Consider the following 23,160-nt stretch of genomic DNA (forward strand, 5'->3'; position numbering starts at 1 on the left):
CAGGCAGCTAGCAGATACATGAGGAAATGCTCACAATCATTACCCACTAGAGAAATGCAAATCAAAACTACAATGAGATACCATCTCACCCCAACAATACAAAAAACACAAAATAATAAATGTTGGAGAGGTTGTAGAGAGACTGGAACGCTGCTGGTGGGAATGTAAAATGGTACAACCACTTTGGAAATCGATTTGGTGCTTCCTTAAAAGCTAGAAATAGAATTATCTTAAAAAAAATTATATGATCCAGCAATTCCACACTTTGGAATATATCCTAGAGAAATAAGAAACATCACACAAATAGATATATGCACACCCATGTTCACTGCAGCACTGTTCACAGTAGCAAAAAGATGGAAACACCCTAGGTGCCCATCAACAGATGAATGGATAAACAAATTATGGTATATCCACACAATAGAATACTACACAACAATAAAGAACAATGATGAATCTGTGAAACATCTCATAACATGGATAAATGTGAAAGGCATTATGCTGAGTGATATTAGTCAATTACAAAAGGTCAAATATTGTGTGAGGCCGCTATTATAAGAACTCAAGAAAGGGTTTAAACACAGAAGAAAACATTCTTTGATGGTTACGAGGGTGGGGAGGGAGTGAAAGGGAAATTCACTAACTAGGTAGTAGACAAGAATTATCTTAGGTGAAGGGAAGGACAACACACAATACAGGAAAAGTCAGCACCACTGAACTAAACCAAAAACTAAGAAGTTCCTGAACACAACCAAACTCTTCCAGAGACAGTATAGCAGGGGACCATGGTTTCAGAGGACATCTAGGTCAACTGGCAATAACAAAGTTTATTAAGAAAATGTTTTGAGAGGCTGGGCCAAGACAGCGGACTAGGTGGACCCTACCGTGGATCCCTCTTGCAACAAAGACTCGGAAAAACAAGTGAATCGATCACATGCATAACAATCTACGAGCCCTGAACAACAAACACAGATTTAGAGACGGAGAACGAACAAATACGGGGAGGCAGCGATTGTTTTCAGAGCCTGGAGCCTGCGTACCAGTCAGGTGACCCTCGGCGCCTGATCTGGGGCAGAGCCCAGTGGGGCAGACGGCACAAACAAGGGGCCCAGCCCTGACCCCCGAACTCATTCCAGGAGGGGGCCCAGCTGGTTCACGTGGGCAGCGTGGTGGCGCTGCCAGTGGGAGAAGTCCCCAGGAGGCAGTGACTGGTCTTGGAGCAGGGAGAGCAGCGTCCCAGCTGGGGAGCCGTCCCGCCAGGATTTTGGCGGGCCGCAGGCACGGCATAAGCATGGGGAGCTGCTCCACCCTACTGAACTAACCCCGGGAGGGGGCCCAGCTGGTTCGCGCGGGCCACATGGCAGCGCAGCCGGTGGGAGAAGTCCCCGGGAGGCAGTGACTGGTCTTGGAGCAGGGAGAGCGGCGTCCCAGCCAGGGAACCGTCCCGCCGGAATTTTGAGGAGCGCAGGCATGGCATAGGGGCGGAGAGCTGCTTCACCCCCCAGAACTAGCCCCGGGGGGGGGCCCAGCCGGTTCGCGCGGGCGGCGTGGCGACGCGGCCAGTGGGGGAGATCCGCCGGGGGCAGCGACTGGTCTTGGAGCGGGGAGAGCGGCGTCCCAGCTGGGACGCGCAGTCGCGGCGCAGGCGCGGGGAGCTGCTCCGCTCATCTGAGCTGACCCCGGGGGGGGCCCGAACCGGTTCGCGGGGGTGGCGCGGTGACGCAGCTGGCAGGATGGGAAGTCCCCGGGAGGCAGCGACTGATTTTGGAGTCCGGAGTGCACCGTCCCAGTAGGGCAACCTTGACGTTGGGTGTGGGGCTGGCAGTGGAGGATCTGACCGTGACTCCAGCGGGCCAGACCCCCCGGGGGCAATCTCCACTCAGCCAGCACACATAGGAGACGCACCCCACGGAAATCTCAGATATAATAGTCATTCCGAGCAAGACAAGCAACTCTGGCTGTATTCTGAGGTGCAACTCTCCTATCTCTCTGATCCCTACCCCACCCTCCCCAGGCGGCTTCATTAACATCGGAATAGCCTGAGCCAGAGGGAGAACTCTGATAGGCATCTGACTGCATTTTTTTTTTTTTTAGCGGATTTTCTGGAAAAACTAGTTTCCCAGTGATGGCTCGGAGACAGCAGTCCATATCAAACCACATAAAGAAGCAGACCATGACGGCTTCTCCAACCCCCCAAACAAAAGAATCAAAATCTTTCACAAATGAAGATACAATCCTGGAATTATCAGCTACAGAACATAAAAAACTAGTTTACAGAATGCTTCAAGACATCACAAATGAAATAAGGCAAACTGCAGAAAAAGCCAAGGAACACACTGATAAAACTGTTGAAGAACTCAAAAAGATTATTCAAGAACATAGTGGAAACATTAATAAGTTGCAAGAATCCATAGAGAGACAGCATGTAGAAATCCAAAAGATTAACAATAAAATTACACAATTAGACAATGCAATAGAAAGTAAGAGGAGCAGACTCGAGCAATTAGAATGCAGAGTGGGACATCTGGAGGACCAGGGAATCAACACCAACATAGCTGAAAAAAAATCAGATAAAAGAATTAAAAAAAATGAAGAAACCCTGAGAATCATGTGGGACTCTACCAAGAAGGATAACTTGTGGGTGATTGGAGTCCCAGAATAGGGAGGGGGGACAGAAAACACAGAAAAAATAGTTGAAGAACTCCTGACACAAAACTTCCCTGACATCATGAAAGACGAAAGGATATCTATCCAAGATGCTCATCGAACCCCATTTAAGATTGATCCAAAAAGAAAAACACCAAGACATATTATCATCAAACTCGCCAAAACCAAAGATAAACAGAAAATTTTAAGAGCAGCCAGGGAGAAAAGAAAGGTTTCCTTCAAGGGAGAATCAATAAGAATAAGTTCAGACTACTCAGCAGAAACCATGCAGGCAAGAAGGGAATGGGATGACATATACAGAGCACTGAAGGAGAAAAACTGCCAGCCAAGGATCATATATCCAGCAAAACTCTCTCTGAAATATGAAGGCGAAATTAAGATATTTACAGACAAACACAAGTTTAGAGAATTTGCAAAAACCAAACCAAAGCTACAAGAAATACTAAAGGATATTGTTTGGTCAGAAAACCAATAATATCAGATACCAGCACAATACAAGGTCACAAAACAGAACGTCCTGATATCAACTCAAATAGGGAAATCACAAAAACAAACAAATTAAGATTAATTAAAAATAATAATAATAATACACATAACAGGGAATCATGGAAGTCAATAGGTAAAAGATCACAATAACCAAAAAGAGGGACTAAATACAGGAGGCATTGAACTGCCAGATGGAGAGTGATACAAGGCGATATAGAACAATACAAGTTAGGTTTTTACTAAGAAAAATAGGGGTAAATAATAAGGTAACCAAAAAAGAAATAACAACTCCATAACTCAAAATAAAAGCCAAGAAAAATGTAACGACTCAACTAACATAAAGTCAAATACTATGAAAATGAGGATCTCACAATTTACTAAGAAAAACGTCTCAGCACAAAAAAGTATGTGGAAAAACGAAATTGCCAACAACACACATGAAAAGGCATCAAAATGACAGCACTAAAAACTTATTTATCTATAATTACGCTGAATGTAAATGGACTAAATGCAACAATAAAGAGACAGAGAGTCATGGCCTGGATAAAGAAACACGATCCATCTATGTGCTGCCTAAAAGAGACACACCTTAGACTTAGAGACACAAACAAACTAAAACTCAAAGGATGGAAAAAAATATATCAAGCAAACAAGCAAAAAAGAAGAGGAGTAGCAATATTAATTTCCGACAAAATAAACTTTAGACTTAAATCCACCACAAAGGATAAAGAAGGACACTACATAATGATAAAAGGGACAATTGATCAGGAAGACATAACCATATTAAATATTTATGCACCCAATGACAGGGCTGCAAGATACATAAATCAAATTTTAACAGAATTGAAAAGTGAGATAGACACCTCCACAATTATAGTAGGAGACTTCAACACACCACTTTCAGAGAAGGACAGGACATCCAGTAAGAAGCTCAATAGAGACACGGAAGACCTACTTACAACAATCAACCAACTTGACCTCATTGACTTATACAGAACTCTCCACCCAACTGCTGCAAAGTATACTTTTTTTTCTAGCACACATGGAACATTCTCTAGAATAGTCCACATATTAGGTCATAAAACAAACCTTTGCAGAGTCCAAAACATCGAAATATTACAAAGCATCTTCTCAGACCACAAGGCAATAAAACTAGAAATCAATAACAGAAAAACTAGGAAAAAGAAATCAAATACTTGGAAACTGAACAATACCCTCCTGAAAAATGACTGGGTTATAGAAGACATCAAGGAGGGAATAAGGAAATTCATAGAATGCAACGAGAATGAAAATACTTCCTATCAAAACCTCTGGGACACAGCAAAAGCAGTGCTCAGAGGCCAATTTATATCGATAAATGCACACATACAAAAAGAAGAAAGAGCCAAAAGCAGAGAGCTGTCCCTACAACTTGAACAAATAGAAAGTGAGCAACAAAAGAACCCATCAGGCACCAGAAGGAAACAAATAATAAAAATTAGAGCTGAACTCAATGAATTAGAGAACAGAAAAACAATTGAAAGAATTAACAAAGCCAAAAGCTGGTTTTTTGAAAAAATTAACAAAATTGATAAACCATTGGCTAGACTGACTAAAGAAATACAGGAAAGGAAACAAATAACCCAAATAAGAAACAAGAAGGACCACATCTCAACAGAACCAAATGAAATTAAAAGAATCATTTCAGATTACTACGAAAAATTGTACTCTAACAAATTTGAAAACCTAGAAGAAATGGATGAATTCTTGGAAAAACACTACCTACCTAAACTAACACATTCAGAAGTAGAACAACTAAATAGACCCATAACAAAAAAAGAGATTGAAACGGTAATCAAAAAACTTCCAACAAAAAAAGCCCTGGCCCGGACGGCTTCACTGCAGAGTTCAACCAAACTTTCAGAGAAGAGTTAACACCACTACTACTAAAGGTATTTCAAAGCATAGAAAATGACGGAATACTACCCAACTCATTCTATGAAGCCACCATCTCCCTGATACCAACACCAGGTAAAGACATTACAAAAAAAGAAAATTATAGACCTATATCCCTCATGAACATAGGTGCAAAAATCCTCAACAAAATTCTAGCCAATAGAATCCAACAACACATCAAAAAAATAATTCACCCTGATCAAGTGGGATTTATACCAGGTATGCAAGGCTGGTTTAATATCAGAAAAACCATTAATGTAATCCATCACATAAATAAAACAAAAGATAAAAACCACATGATCTTATCAATAGATGCAGAAAAGGCATTTGACAAAGTCCAACACCCATTTATGATAAAAACTCTCACCAAAATAGGAATCGAAGGAAAATTCCTCAACATAATAAAGGGCATCTATGCAAAGCCAACAGCCAATATCACTCTAAATGGAGAGAACCTGAAAGCATTTCCCTTGAGAATGGGAACCAGATAAGGATGCCCTTTATCACCACTCTTATTCAACATCGTACTTGAAGTCCTAGCCAGGGCGATTAGGCTAGACAAAGAAATAAAGGGCATCCGGATTGGCAAGGAGGAAGTAAAGTTATCACTATTTGCAGATGACATGATCTTATACACAGAAAACCCTAAGGAATCCTCCAGAAAACTACTGAAACTAATAGAAGAATTTGGCAGAGTCTCAGGTTATAAGATAAACATACAAAAATCACTTGGATTCCTCTACATTAACAAAAAGAACATCGAAGAGGAAATAACCAAATCAATACCATTCACAGTAGCCCCCAAGAAGATAAAATACTTAGGAATAAATCTTACCAAGGATGTAAAAGACCTATACAAAGAAAACTACAAAGCTCTACTACAAGAAATTCAAAAGGACATACTTAAGTGGAAAAACATACCCTGCTCATGGATAGAAGACTTAACATAGTAAAAATGTCTATTCTACCAAAAGCCATCTATACATATAACGCACTTCCGATCCAAATTCCAATGTCATTTTTTAAGGTGATAGAGAAACAAATCACCAATTTCATATGGAAGGGAAAGAACCCCCGGATAAGCAAAGCATTACTGAAAAAGAAGAAGAAAGTGGGAGGCCTCACTCTATCTGATTTCAGAAGCTATTATACAGCCACAGTAGTCAAAACAGCCTGGTACTGGTACAACAACAGGCACGTAGACCAATGGAACAGAATTGAGAACCCAGATATAAATCCATCCACGTATGAGCAGCTGATATTTGACAAAGGCCCAGTGTCAGTTAATTGGGGAAAAGATAGTCTTTTAACAAATGGTGCTGGCATAACTGGATATCCATTTGCAAAACAATGAAACAGGACCCATACCTCACACCATGCACAAAAACTAACTCCAAGTGGATCAAAGACCTAAACATAAAGACTAAAACGATAAAGATCATGGAAGAAAAAATAGGGACAACCCTAGGAGCCCTAATACAAGGCATAAACAGAATACAAAACATTACCAAAAATGATGAAGAGAAACCCGATAACTGGGAGCTCCTAAAAATCAAACACCTATGCTCATCTAAAGACTTCACCAAAAGAGTAAAAAGCCATGCTCCCCAGACCTTCAGTTGACACAGGACAGGAACCATCCCCGAAGACAACTCATCAGAAATGAAAGGGAGTGGTTAGCGGGTGGGAGAGAGACGCTGATGAAGAGTGAGCTAATGATATCAGGTGGACACTCGAGATTGTGTTGGCAACTCTTGTCTGGAGGGGGGATGGGAGGATAGAGAGAGAGGGAAGCCGGCAAAATTGTCAAGAAAGGAGAGACTGAAAGGGCTGACTCAAGAGGGGGAGAGCAAGTGGGAGTAGGGAGTGAGATGTATGTAAACTTATATGTGACAGACTGATTGGATTTGTAAACATTCACTTGAAGCTTAATAAAAGTTATTAAAAAAAAAAAAAAAGATTAGAACAAGCCCGCAAGAGCCAAAGTACGACCTTGAGTATATCCCACCTGAATTTAGAGACCATCTCGAGTAAATATGACGCATTGAACACTAATGACCGAAGACCAGACAAGCTGTGGAATGACATCAAGGACATCATACATGAAGAAAGCAAGAGGTCATTAAAAAGACAGGAGAGAAAGAAAAGACCAAAATGGATGCCAGAAGGCATGCTGAAACTGGCTCTTGAATGTCGAGTAGCTAAAGTAAAAGGAAAAAATGAAGTAAAAGAGCTGAACAGGAGATTTCAAACGGTGCCTCGAGAAGACAAAGTAAAGTGTTATGTTGACATGTGCCAAGACCTGGAGATGGAAGAACAAAAGGGAAGAACACGCTCAGCATTTCTCAAGCTGAAGGAACTGGAGAAAAAATTCAAGTGTCACGTTGCAATACTGAAGGATGCTAAAGGGAAAATATTAAATGATGCAGGAAACATCAAAAGAAGATGGAAGGGAAACACACACACACAAAAAAAACACCAATGAGATATTATTAAACATATACCAGATTTCCCAAAATAAAGATTTCTTAAAATATAAGTATGGGGAGGATGTAGGACAGTGAGAAACCTCATGTTCTGCTAGTGGAAGAAACAATTGGCTTAATGAGTTTCAAAAGCCATTTTTCTCAATTATTCCTTTTAAAAAACTAATTATGGAAATTATCAAATACACAAAAGTAGAGAGAGTAATGTGGTTAACCCCCAGGTACATATTATCCAACTTCAATAATTACAAATGTTTTGCCAAATTGTGTTATCTACCCACTTTCACATTCCTGACCTCTCCCTGATTTTTATGTTTATTTCCTGGAGTATTTCAAAGAAAATGCTGTACCTTTTGTTATTTCATACTTAAATATTTCCCCATGTATCTCTTACTGAAAAGGATTTTATTTTTTTTAAACAATTAAGCACAACATTATAACCTATTCAAAGAATAAACATTACTTTCTTAATATCATCTTATCCCCAAGCCATATAAAAAATTGTCTTAACAACAAAAAAACAAAACAAAAAAAAAAGAGTAAAAAGACCACCTACAGACTGGGAAAGAATTTTCAGCTATGACATCTCAGACCAGCGCCTGATCTCTAAAATCTTCATGATTCTGTCAAAACTCAACCACAAAAAGTCAAACAACCCAATCAAGAAGTGGGCAAAGGATATGAACACACATTTCACTAAAGAAGATATTCAGGCAGCCAACAGATACATGAGAAAATGCTCTCGATCATTAGCCATTAGAGAAATGCAAATTAAAACTACGATGAGATTCCCTCTCAACAAGGCTGGCATTAATCCAAAAACCACAAAATAATAAATGTTGGAGAGGCTGCGGAGAGATTGGAACTCTTATACACTGCTGGTGGGAATGTAAAATGGTACAACCACTTTGGAAATCTATCTGGCATTATCTTAAACAGTTAGAACTACCATACAACCCAGAAATCCCACTCCTCGGAATATACCCTAGAGATACAAGAGCCTTCACACAAACAGATATATGCACACCCATGTTTATTGCAGCTCTGTTTACAATAGCAAAAAGCTGGAAGCAACCAAGGTGTCCATCAACAGATGAATGGGTAAATAAATTGTGGTACATTCACACAATGGAATACTACGCATCGATAAAGAACAGTGACGAATCTGTGAAACATTTCATAACATGGAGGGACCTGGAAGGCATTCTGCTGAGCGAAATTAGTCAGAGGCAAAAGGACAAATATTGTGTAAGACCACTATTATAAGATCTTGAGAAATAGTAAAAACTGAGAAGATCACATACTTTTGTGGTTACGAAGGGGGAGGGAGGGAGGGAGAGGGTTTTTTACTGATTAATCAGTAGATAAGAACTGCTTTGGGTGAAGGGAAAGACAACGCTCAATACATGGAAGGTCAGCTCAATTGGACTGGACCAAAAGCAAAGAAGTTTCCGGGATATAATGAATGCTTCAAAGGTCAGTGGAGCAGGGGCGGGGGTCTGGGGAACATGGTTTGAGGGGACTTCTAAGTCAATTGGCAAAATAATTCTGGTATGAAAACATTCTGCATCCCACTTTGAAATGTGGCGTCTGGGGTCTTAAATGCTAACAAGCGGCCATCTAAGATGCATCAATTGGGCTCAACCCACCTGGAGCAAAGGAAAATGAAGAACACCAAGGTCACATGACAACTAAGAGCCCAAGAGACAGAAAGGGCCACATGAACCAGAGACCTACATCATCCTGAGACCAGAAGAACTAGTTGGTGCCCGGCCACAATCGATGACTGCCCTGACAGGGAACACAACAGAGAACTCCTGAGGGAGCAGGAGATCAGTGGGATGCAGACCCCAAATTCTCATAAAAAGACCAAACTTAATGGTCTGACTGAGACTAGAGGAATCCCGGCGGCCATGCTCCGCAGACCTTCTGTCGGCACAGGACGGGAACCATCCCCGAAGACAACTCATCAGAAATGAAAGGGACTGGTCAGTGGGTGGGAGAGAGATGCTGATGAAGAGTGAGCTAATTATATCAGGTGATCACTTGAGAGTGTGTTGGCAACTCTTGTCTGGAGGGGGAATGGGAGGATAGAGAGAGAGGGAAGCTGGCAAAATTGTTACGAAAGGAGAGACTGAAAGGGCTGACTCAATAGGGGGAGAGCAAGTGGGAGTACGAAGTAAGATGTATGTAAACTCATATGTGACAGACTAATTGGATTTGTAAATGTTCACTTGAAGCTTAATAAAAGTTAATTAAAAAAAAAGAAAAGAAAATGTTTTGCATCCCACTTTGGTAAGTGGTTCCTGGGGTTTTAAAAGCTAGCAAGTGGCCATCTAAGATGCATGAATTGGTCCCAACTTGCCTGGAGCAAAGAAGAAGGCAGAACACCAAAGACACAAGGAAAATATTAGCCCAAGAGACAAAGAGGCCACATAAAACACAGATTCCATCAGCCTGAGATCAGGAGAACTAGATGGTGCCTGGGTACCACCAATGATCGCCCTGGCAGGGAACAAAACAGAGTCCCTGACGGAGCAGGAGAAAAGTGGAGTGCAGAACTCAAATTCCAGTAAAACGACCAGACTTAATGGTCTGACTGAGACTGGAGGAATCCCAGAAGACATGGCCCCTGGACTCTCTGTTTACCCAAAACTAAAACCATTCCCAAAGCCAACTCTTCAAAGAATAGACTGGACTATAAGACATAAAATAATACCCTTGAAGAGTGTGCATCTTGGTTCGAGTAGATACACGAGACTAAATGGGCAGCTTCTGTCTGGACTCAAGATGAGGGAAGGCAAAAAAGGATAGGACCTAGTTGCATGGGCACGGGAAATCCAGTGTGGAAAGAAGGAATGTACAGTCACATTATAGGGATAGCAACTAGGGTCGCATAACAACGTTTGTATAAATTTTTGTATGAGAAACTAACTTGAGCTGTATGTAAACTTTCACCTAAAGCACAATTAAAAAAAAAAAAAAGGCATACACTCTGTACTTTACAGAGGGAACCATCAGTGTAACTACCACTATATCATGGGACAGAAAGCCACCAGCATCCCAAAAGTCTCCTCCAGCCCCTCTGGGGCATTCCCTTCTGCAAAGAAAGCCTATTCTCTAACTCCCATCACATAGATTAGTTTTGCCTGGTTTTGAACATTTATGTAAATGAAATCAAGCAAAGTGTTCTCTTTTGTGCCTGGCTCCTTTTGCTCGACATTTTGTTTGTGAGACTCACCAATGTCATTGTGAGTGGTTGTGGATGAGAAGTTGAGGAAACCACCCCATGGTTGCACTAGATGAGCCTGGAAATGGAAGCAGTAGCTCAGCAATGCAGGGTGTTGCTTAAATTCTATACTCTCCTGGGAAACAAATGAAGTTTTAAGCCAGGAGAGCAGTGTGATACCTGCATGCACAGGAGGCTCCAGGAGGGGAGACAAGAGCTACCTAAATCCTTGTCGGGAAACTGGGAAAGACTTCCTGAAGGAGGTGATATGTAAGCTGCATTTTGAAGGAAAAAGAGGAATTTATTAGATGATAATAAAAAGGGGAAGGGGACTCCAGCAGAAGTGGTAGAAGGTATAATTCCAGGAACATTGCTCATTTATGCATCCCACTCTGCAGCCAAAGTCATAATTTGGGGGAAGATACATGTGCCACCACACTGCCTGCCCCCTTGCCCATTCCTTCCAGTCACACTAGCCAGGCATGTTCCCATCTCAGAGCCTTTCTTCTTGTTTCCTCTGCCCAGAATGCTCTGTCTCCAGGTAGCCATGTGACTCTCAGCCTCCTTTAGGTCTTTTCTCAAAGTCACTATTTTTTAATGAAACTTTTCTAGCTTCTAAATTTACAATTTTTATCTAAAATTGTGAACACGACCCTCATTTGCGAACATTTCTTATCACCATTAACTTTACCTTCCCCTTAGCAATTATTACTAACATACTATACATATTTTTCCACCACGTGCCTGTCAGTTTGTCATACTGTGGTGGCTTGTGTATTGCTGTGATACTGGAGGCTTTGCCATCAGTATTTCAAATACCAGCAGGGTCATCCTTGGTGGACAGGCTTCAGTGGAGCTTCCAGACTAAGACAGACTAGGAAGAAGGAACTGGCAGTCTACTTCTGAAAAAATTGACCAGTGAAAGCCTCATGAATAGCAGTGGAACGTTGCCTGATACAGTGCTAGAAGATGAGCCTATCAGGTTGGAAGGCACTCAAAATACAGCTGGGGAAGAGTGGCCTCCTCAAAGTAGAGTCGGCTTTAATGATGTGGTTGGGGTCAAGCTTTCAGGACCTTCATTTACTCATGTGGCATGACTCGAAAAGAGAAGAAATGCCTGCAACCATCCATTAATAATTGGAAAGTAGAATATACAAAGTATGAATCTAGGAAAATTGGAAGTAGTCAAAAATGAAATGGAACACTTAAACATTGATATCCTAGGCATTAGTGAACTGAAATGGACTGGTATTGGCCATTTTGAATCAGACAATCAGGTGGTCTACTATGCCGGGAGTGACAACTTGAAGAGGAATGGTGTTGCATTCATTGTCAAAAAGAACATTTCAATTATCATAAAAAGACCAGACTTAATGGTCTGACTGCTGTCTGAAATTGACCAAATATGTAGTCCAGATGCGTTAATAATTACTGGTGACTGGAATGCAAAAGTTGGAAACAAAGAAGGATTGGTAGTTGGAAAATATGGCCTTGGTGCTAGAAACCATGCCAGAGATCACAGAATAGAATTTTTCAAGAACAAAGACTTCTTCATTCCAAATACCTTTTTTCACCAACACAAATGGCGACTATACACGTGGATCTCCCCAGATGGAATACACAAGAATCACCTCAACTACACATGTGGAAAGAGATGATGGAAAAGCCCAATATCATCAGTTACAATAAGACCAGGGGGTGGCTGTAGAACAGACCATCAATTGCTCAAATGCAAGTTCAAGTTCAAACTGGAGAAAATTGGGACAAGTCCATGAGAGCCGAACAATGGTCTTGAGTATATCCCACTTGAATTTAGAGACCATCTCAAGAATAGATTTGACTCATTGAAGACTAATGATCAAAGACCAGACAAGTTGTGGAATGGCATCAAGGACATTATACATGAAGAAAGCAAGAAGTCATTAAAAAGACAAGAAAGAAAGAAAAGACCAAAATGGATGTCAGAAGAGACTCTCAAAGTTGCTCTTGAATTTCGAGTAGCTGAAGTGAATGAAAGAAATGATGAAGAAAAAGAGCTGAAAAGATTTCAAAGGGCAGCTTGAGAAGAGAAAGTAAAGTATCACAATGAAATGTGCAAAGAGCTGGAGATCAAAAACCAAAAGGGAAGAACACGCTTGGCATTTGTCAAGCTGAATGAACTGAAGAAAAAATTCAAGCCTTGAGTTACAATATGGAAGGATTCTGTGGGGAAAATATTAAACGACACAGGAAACATCAAAAGAAGACTGAAGGAATACTCAGAGTCACTATAACAAAAAGAATTGGTTGACATTCAGTCCTTTCAGGAGGTAGCATATGATCAAGAATCAACAGTACTAAAGGAAGAGGTCCAAGCTGCACCGAAGGCATTGGTGAAAAACAAGGCTCCAGGAGCTGATGGAAACTAATTGAGATGTTTCAACAAATGGATGCAATGCTGGAGGTGCTCACTTGTCTATGCCAAGAAATTTGAAAGACAGCTACCTGGCCAACAGACTGGAAGTGATCCATATTTGTGCCCACTCCAAAGAAAGGTGATTCAACAGAATGTGGAAATTATCAAACAATATCATTAATATCCCACACAAATCCAATTTTTATGAAGATCTTTCAAAAATGGTTGCAGCAATACATTGACAAGGAACTTCCAGAAATTAAAGCTGGATTCAGAAGAGGACATGGAACAAGGGATACCATTGCTGATGTCAGATGATTGGTGGCTGAAAGTAGAGAATACCAGAAAGATGTTCACCTGCGTTTTATTGGCTCTGCAAAGGCATTCAACTCTGTGAATCATGACAAATTATGGATAGCACTGCAAAGAATGGAAATCTCAGAACACTTAATTGTGCTCATGAGGAACTTGTACATACAACATGAGGCAGTTGCTCAAACAGTCTAAAGAGACACTGCATGGTTTAAAGTCAAGAAAGTGTGTGTCAGAGTTGTATCCTTTCATCACACTTATTCAAAATGTATGCTGAGCAATAATTGGAGAGGCTGGACTATATGAAGAAGAACGTGGCATTAGGATTGGAGAAAGACCATTAACAACCTACAATATGCAAATGACACAACGTTGCTTGCTGAAATTGAAGACTTGAAGAACTTACTGATGAAGAACAAAGACTAAGGTGCACCTGACCCAAGCCATGATATTTTCAATCACCTCATATGTATGCAAAAGCTGGACAACGAATAAACAAGGCTGAAGAAGGATTGATGCCTTTGAATTATGGTGTTGGCAAAGAATATTGAATATACCATGGATGGCCAGAAGAACAAACAAATCTGTCTTGGAAGAAGTATAGCCTGAATGCTCCTTAGAAACAAAGATGGCAAAACTTCGTGTCACGTACTTTGGACATATTATCAGGAGGGACCAGTCCCTGGAGAAGGACGTTATGCTTGGTAAAGTAAAAGGGCAGTGGAACAGAGGAAGACCTTCAGTGAGATGGATTGACACAGTGGCTGCAACAGGGGCTTAAGCATAACAATGAGGATGGCTTAGGACCGGGCAGTGTTTAGTTCTGTTTTTCGTTTTATATTTAGGTCTTTGATCCATTTTGAATTAGTTTTTGTGTATGGTATGAGGTATGGGCCCTGTTTCATTTTTTTGCAGATAGGCATCCAGTTTTGCCAGCACCGTTTGTTAAGAAGACTGACTTTTCCCCATTTGATGGATTTTGGGTCTTTGTTGAAGATCAGGTGATCAAAGGTGGATGGATTTACATCTGGGTTCTGAATTCTGTTCCATTGGTCAATGTGTCTTTTGTCTTACCAGTACCAGGCTGTTTTGACTACTGTAGCTGTATAGTAGTTTCTGAGGTCAGGTAGTGTGAGTCCTCCTACTTTATTCTTCTTCGATAGTGCTTTACTTATCTGGGGCCTCTTCCCTTTCCATATAAAGTTAATGGTAAGTTTTTCCATCTCTTTAAAGAATGCTATTGGTATCTGGATTGGGATTGCTTCGTATTTGTAGATTGCTTTGAGTAGAATTGACATTTTCACAATGTTGAGTCTACCTATCCATGAGCATGTTATATTTTTCCATTTACATAGATTTCTTTTGGTTTCTTGCAGTAGTGTTTTGTAGTTTTCTTTGCATTGGTCTTTTACACCCCTAATTAGATTTATTCCTAAGCATTTTATTTTTTTACGGACTGTTATAAATGGTATTGTTTTTCTGATTTCCTTTTTGTAGTTCTCTTTATTGGTGTATAGGAATCCAACTGATTTTTGTATGTTTATCTTGTATTCTGCTACACTGCTGGATCTTTCTATTAGTTACAGTAATTTTCTTGTGGAGCCTTTTGGGTTTTTTATGTCAGCTGCAAATAGGGACAGTGTTATTTCTTCCTTACCAATTTGGATGCCCTTTATTTCTTTTTCTTGCCTTATTGCTCTAGCTAGGACTTCCAGCACAAAGTTAAATATGGTGGTGATAAAGGACAACTTTGTCTTGTTCGTTTTCTCAAGGGTGGCCCATATGCTTTTCTGTGGGGAAAATCTCTGATTGGCCAGAGACCTCCATGTGGGGAGGTCTGGCCCATATACTTCTCTGTGGGGGAAATCATGAGTTCATCAGAGTATGGGCCTGTCCCCAAAACACCAAGCAGCATAGCCCTTTTGTGGGCAGTTGTGTGCTTTCCTAAGTGTGGAAAAGAAGCCAGAAGAGCAGTAGTGGTTGTGGGATGACTGCTGCTCTGGGTTGTTTGGCTGGCCACTGAAGTCCAGCTAGCTGTTGAAGCATGCTTAAGACCTTCGCAAGAAGAGCTACAACTGGAAAGAGATGTGCGGCAGTCATGTGTAGCCATGACTGACCTATTGAGCAGCCACGTCCGTGAACAGGATAAACAACTAGAAACACTCGCGTGCAGGTTTGTAAAGACGGGGCGGGGAGGGGATTCAGGGGCTAGGGAAACAGTCCTCTAGCCATTGCTCAAAGCCCTCCAACATTGGGACCGGAGATAGTTTTAGGGGCTAAGTAGGTTCCTTGTGCTGAGAACACCCTGTTAACACTCAATGCAAAACTAGTTAAAGCTGCAGAAAAAAAAAAAAGGAGTAAAAAGCCCTCCAAGATAGCTTGTGTTGAGTGGCCTTGAAGAGACCTTAGAGGCCCTCTCTGGAATTCTCTGATAACTGCCACCACCAAGATAATTGCGTAACAGCATAGTTGTAGCCGCAATAGCAAGGGGAAAACCAAATCAGGAGGAACCTCCTCTGTGTTACCAGGCAACCAGGCTGAACCCATGCCTGCACTTGGTATGATGGAGGTGTGGCTTCACAAATGACTGAGGGCTCTGCCAACTTTGTCTTCTGACTTTCAGAAATAATTAAGAATGAGGATAAATCTAGGTCCGTCTGTCACCAGGGAAGACCAAAAGCTTTATGTTACAATTAAAGTTCAATGAGGAAATGAAAAGAATTTTGCGTCTTGGGTTTTTAGATACCATTGCACAGGTGACTGTTATCTCTATAACACCTGGCACCAAAATGGGGAAAATTTGGGGTCTGAGATAACCGTCTTTGAGAACCTTGCCCAAGCCTGGGAATGGATACGTCCCTTCATGATCCCTACAAAACTCTACTATATGTATTGAGGATGATGATGATGTGTTAATGTACCCTTTTGTAAACTTTTGCCTCCAAGCCCTGACAGGAATTGCCGCATTACAGCCATTTTAGTGGGACACGTGGCAACTGTGACATGGGCTATAGCCTGACCATATTCAATCTAGTTGCTGACAACCCTCAGACTGATATATAAAGCAAGCCTCTATGGGAATGAAACATGTGGACCAAAAAAAAAAACATCAGTTCTGCTCCCCATAAACTTTTGTTACTCGTGTGCATGGACACCAGAAAGCCCCTACGCTGAGAGAGAAAAACAAACAACGAGCAGACCACTCTTGCCAACTGACTGCAGAAGCTGAAACATCCTCTGCTCCAGGGCAAAGAGACGTGCAACCGACCACCTCTTGGATTTAAGAAAGGATGGCCCATGGGAATTCACACACCATACTAGACTGGGCCTGCACACATGGAATTCCACTGTCATCAGAAAACGTCAAATAGCATAGAAAAGCTCACCTGCCTATGATACCCTGGCCAAGGCTAAAACCTGTCCAGGGGTATATTCTTGAGCCAACAGACCAGGGCATTCTTGGCAGGTAAATCATATTGGGTCCTCTTATCCTATACAGAGGCTTCCTCTAAAATCTTGAATAAACTCTTCTCACTCTGTAGCACCCCCAAGCCATAGGGGCAATTGAGTACTTCAGTGGACAGGCTTAAACAGCTGATGGGAGAGGACAAGACAATCCCAGCCTGAACTATACATTTCAGGCAAGCAGTCTGGTGTCTCAGAGCAGCAGTTCCCCGCAAGGACATTTCTCATATGTTTGATTAAACTGTGTATTCTATAAAATGTGTTTCTTTTGTGTGTAACTGCTCTTGACAAAAATATCTGGGCTTGCACAGAAGCCACTCCCTCAAGACTAGGACAAATAGCCTGGGGGGTTATACCCAGGCAACCCTCGCCTCCAGTCTCACAGAAGGTAGGGAAGGGAAGGAGATTGTTAATGTTGTCTCTTTTTCTTCCCAGATTACCTCACAAGGATGAATGGGCCCCTCATCCATGGGTCCCAATGATTCAGGCTTTTGCTAGAGCTACCAATCAGACCAACTGTTGGTTCTGTCAGCATTTGAACCAAGATGATTAGTTATCTCCTCACTTTGTTCCAGCTGATTTGTCAACAAGGAGGACACCTCGTGGACCAAATGAATGTGTAATCTGGTGTACTAAGATCATGTAGTAAATGAATACAGTCAACTCCACTACCCATGGAAAACATCTTCGGAAGTATGAAAAATGCCCGTGGGGAGTGCTCCAACCTTAGAAGAAAATTTCTCTCTGTGTGATAAAAATGCAAGCAGTATGAGACTGGACAGTTTGACTCTAAGAACGGTACTTTTAAGACTGAGTTTGATGTTACTGTGGATGTGGAAAACTTATAGAATATGACCAGGTGGTCCAGTGTACATTGACTGACTACAACAAGTCTGAATTAGCCTTGTCTGGCAATGGTAACACCTGTTCAATTGTGCTGAGAGATCTTTTGTGTTACTTGTACTGAAATGTGTACTGTTCCTATAGTATGTCATGTTGGGAGAAATATGCTGTTTTTACATAAATGAATCAGAACATGTTATACATACATAAGATTGGACAAATGCAGCCCTTTGATGTATTCAGTTGGCTTGATTAAGCCACAACTCGGGTAGCTAGTTAGGATCTCTCTTCCAAGCAGCCCTGATCAATCTGCTAGGGACAGTCCTACTAGTAATCCTCGTTAAATGCTGCCTGAAATGGCGCACAGATATAACATCCACCAGAGTTATGCACCAAACCATGAACATACGCCTCTGCGTCCAAAATGGGTGATGGGCATGTCAGGACTCAGCACTGCTTTGATTTTTTTTTTCTAGCATCCTGATGGAAGTGAGGGGTGGACTGCTGGGGGAATGGTCTGCCTTATGTCTCCCATCCAGGCTGCCTAAGTAAAGGCCTTGGGCCCAGAGCATTCTCTGATAAGGAGTCTGGGAATTGGGTTGCCTTCTCTCTCGTAGGTCCTTCGCCTTATCAGAGAAGCATTCCTCTTGTTCTGGGCACGCAGTTACTTTCTCTGTCTCTTGCACATGCACAGGCACCATATGGTACCTGGCCAACCCCACTTCTATATCTGTTCCCAGCAGGGAGGGAATGGGGTCTCTTGTAACAAGGCACAAGAGGGGGGACATGACAGATTGTAAAAGCTGGCCTCGAGGGGTGGACTGAAGGGAAAATAGGCTTTGTGAGACCAAACATGAGCTCCCTCATGTAGGCCACTAGTTCACCATAGTTTGCTAAGTCATCTTCATGTAAGTTTCTGGCATGTAACCACTATTCCCCACCACCTCTATAAAACCTTTGTCCTCTCACTACAGGATGCAAAGATCTGCTTTGGTCCTGTGGCCAACAAGGACTATCATCTCATATGTAAGTCTCCCATATAAACTCTTTCTCTGCCACACTGGAGTTGCCTGCCTCTTTCTTTGGTCTTCCAGTGCCCTCCATTTTTAGAGGCAAGTTTCATGTTACTGGTCCATGCCTGGGTAAGTATCATTCACAACAGCAAAAGATGGAAACAATGTAAAGTGCCCATCAATGAATGAATGAATAAACAAAAGGTGGTATATACATGCAATGGAATACTGTGCAGACATAAAGAATATTGATAAGTTCTGAAAGATACTGTGCTGGTTATCTGGATGCATCTGGAAGATATCATGCTGAGTGAAATAAGTCAATCACAAAAGATAAATATTATAAGATCTCACTTTTATAAAAATACAAGAACAGGCATACTTAAAGAAACCAATGCTCAATGGTGGTTACCAGGGATGGTCCCCACATGTCTGTCAATTCGTCATACTGTGGGGGCTCGCATATTGGTGTGATGCTGGAAGGTATTCAAATACTGACAGGGTCACCCATGGTGGACAGATTTCAGCTGAGCTTAAAGACTATGACAGACTAGGAAGAAGGACCCAGTGGTCTACTTCTGAAAAGAATTAGCCAGTGAAAATTTTATGAATAGCTGTGGAACACTGTCTGATATCATGCCAGAAAATGAGCCCCCCATGTTGGAAGGGACTCAAAAGACAACTGGGGAAGAGCTGACTCCTCAAAGTAGAGTTGACCTTAATGATGTGGATGGAGTCAAGCTTTTGGGACCTTCATTTGCTAATGTTGGCATGACTCAAAATGAGAAGAAACAGCTGCAAACATCCATTAATAATCGGAACCTGGAATGTACGAAGTATAAATCTAGGAATATTGGAAATTGTCAGAAATGAAATGGAATGTATAAACATCGATATCCTAGGCATTAGTGAACTGAAATGGACTGGTATTGACCATTCTGAATCAGACAATCATATGGTATACTATCCTGGGAATGACAACTTGAAGGGGAATGGTGTTGCATTCATCGTCAAAAAGAAAATTTCAAGATCCATCCTGAAGTACAACCCTGTCGGTGACAGAATAATATTCATATGCCTGCAAGGAAGACCAGTTAATACAACTATTATTCAAATTCACACACCAACAACTAAGTCCAAAGGTGAAAAAAATTGAAGATTTTTACCAACTTCTGCAGCCTGAAATTGATCGAACATGCAATCAGGATGCATTGATAATTACTGGTGATTGGAATGCAAAAGTTGGAAACACAGAAAAAGAATCAGTAGTTGGAAAATATAGTCTTAGCAATAGAAACGATGCCAGAGATCTCATGATAGAATTTTTCGAGAACAAAGAATTCTTCGTTGCAAATACTTTTTTTCACCAACATAAATGGCGACTATACACATGGACCTCCCCAGATGGAATAAACAGGAATCAAATCGAGTACATCTGTATAAACAGACAATGGAAAGCTCAACATCATCAGTTACAGCAAGATCAGAGGCCGACTGCAGAACAGACCATCAATTGATGCTATGCAATTTCAAGTTGAAACTGAAGGAAATTAGAACAACTCCATGAGAGCTAAAGTACAACCTTGAGTATATCCCACGTGAATTTAGAGACCATCTCAAGAATAGATTTGATGCATTGAACACTAATGACTGAAGACCAGAAGAGTTGTGGAATGACATCAAGGACGTCATACATGAAGAAAGCAACGGGTCATTAAAAAGACAGAAAAGAAAGAAAAGACCTAAATGGATGTCAGAAGAGACTCTGAAACTTGCTCTTGAACTTCAAGTAGCCGAAGTGAATGGAAAAAATGATGAAGTAAAAGAGCTGAATAGAAGATTTTAAAGAGCAGCTTGAGAAGACAAGCTAAAGTATTGTAATAACATGTGCAAAGAGCTGGAGTTAGAAAACCGAAATGGAAGAACACATTTTGCATTTGTCGAGCTGAAAGAACTGAAGAAAAAATTCAAGCCTAGAGTTGCAATATTGAAAGATTCTACAGTGAAAATATTAAACGACTCAGGAAGCATCAAAAGAAGGTGGAAGGAATACGCAGTCACTGCACCAAAAAGAATTGGTCGACATTCAAACATTTCAGGAAGTAGCATATGATCGAGACCCAATGGTACTGAAGGAAGAGTTGCAAGCTGCACTGAAGGCATTGGTGGATACAAGGCTCCAAGAATTGACAGAATACCAATTGAGATGTTTCAACAAATGGATGCAGTGCTGGAAATGCTCACTCATCTATGCTAACAATTTGGAGGACAGCTACCTAGCCAAGTGACTGAAAGATATCCATATTTATGCCTAGTTCCAAGAAAGGTGATGCAATCAAATGTGAAAATTATTGAACAATAGCATTAATATCATGTGCAAGTAAAATTTTGCTGAAGATCATTCAAAAGTAGTATATTGATAGGAAACTGCCAGAAATTTAACCTGGATTCAGAAGAGGACATGGAACCAGGGATATCATTGCTGATGTCAGACGGATCATAGCTAAAAGCAGAGAATACCAGAAAGATGTTTACCTGTGCCTTATTGACTATGCAAAGGCATTTGACTGTGTGCTTCATAAAATTATGGACAACATTGGGAAGAGCAGGGATTCTAGAATACTTAGTTGTGCTCAAGAGGAACCTGTACATAGATCAAGAGGCCGTCATTCGAACAGAACAAGTGGATACTGTGTGGTTTAAAGTCAAGAAAGGTGTGTGTTACACCAAAGACACAGGAAAATATGAGCCGAAGAAACAGAAACGGTCATAAAAGCCAGAGACTCTATCAACCTGAGACCAGAAGAACTAGATGGTTCCTGGCTTCCATCAATAACTGCCCTGACAGGGAACACAACAGAGAGTTCCTGATGGAGCAGGAGAAAACTGGGTGCAGAGCTCAAATTCTAGTAAAAAGACCAGACTTAATGGCCTGACTAAGACTGGAGGAACCCCAGAAGACACGGCCCCCGGACTCTCTGTTAGCCCAAAACTAAAACCAGTCCTGAAGCCAACTCTTTAGACAAAGATTAGGCTGGACTACAAGACATAAAATGATACTCGTGAGGTGTATGTTTCTTAGTTCAAGTAGATACATGGGACTCAGTGGGCAGCTCCTGTCTGGAGGCTAGATGAGAAGGCAAAAAGGGTAGGAGCTGGCTGAATGGACACAGAAATCCAGGGTGGAAAGGAAGAGTGTGCTATCACATTATGGGGAGAGCAACTAGGGTCACATAACAATGTGTGTATAAATTTTTGTATGAGAAACTAACTCGAACTGTAAACTTTTACTTAACACACAATAAAAAAGGAAAAAAGAAAGATCTTTTAAAAAAATAAAAGAAAGGTGTGTGTCAAGGTTTTATCCTTTCAACATGCCTATTCAATCTGTATGCTGAGCAAATAATCTGAGAAGCTGGACTGTATGAAGAGGAATGAGGCATCAAGATCGGAGGAAGAATCATTAACAAACTTCCTTATGCAGATGACACAACCTTGCTTGCTGAAAGTGAAGAAGATTTGAAGCACTTACAGATGAAGATCAAAGACCACACCTCAACATAAAGAAAACAAAAATCCTCAAAACTGGACCAATAAGCAACATCATGATAAACAGAGAAAAGTTTGAAGTTGTCAAGGGTTTCCTTTTACTTCGTTCCCAATCAATGCCCATGGAAGCAGCAGTCAAGACATCAAAAGACATACTGCATTTGGCAAATCTGCTGCCAAAGACCTCTTTAAAGTGTTGAAAAGTGAAGACGTTACCTTGAAAACTAAGGTGTGCCTGACCAAAGCCATAGTGTTTTCATTCACCTTATATGCGTGCCAAAGCTGAATAAGGAAGATCAAAGAAGAATTGAAGCCCTTAAATTGTGGTGTTGGAGAAAAATATTGAATGTACCATGGAATGCCAAAAGAATGAACAAATCTGTCTTGGAAAAGTGCAGACAGAATACTCCTTAGAAGCAAGGATGGCGAGACTACATCTCACATACTTTGGAATGTTGTCAGAAGGGATCAGTCCCTGGAGAAGGACATCATACTTGGTAAAGTAGAGGGTCAGCGAAAAAGACAAAGACCTTGATGAGATGGATTGACACAGTGGCTGCAACAATGGGCTTAAGCATAACAATGACTGTGAGCATCATGCAGGACCCGGCAGTGTTTCATCCTGTTGTACATAGTGTCACTATGAGTTGGAACCTACTTGACAGCACCTAACAACAACAACAACAATCAGGAAAGAGGAAGGGAGAAGGAACCACTCTCTAGATAGTGAAAAAAAAAAAAAATTTATTTTTTCACTATAGATGCTTATTATTTTTGGTA

Source organism: Elephas maximus, chromosome 1, assembly GCF_024166365.1.
Source record: "Elephas maximus indicus isolate mEleMax1 chromosome 1, mEleMax1 primary haplotype, whole genome shotgun sequence".
Classification (NCBI taxonomy): domain Eukaryota; kingdom Metazoa; phylum Chordata; class Mammalia; order Proboscidea; family Elephantidae; genus Elephas; species Elephas maximus.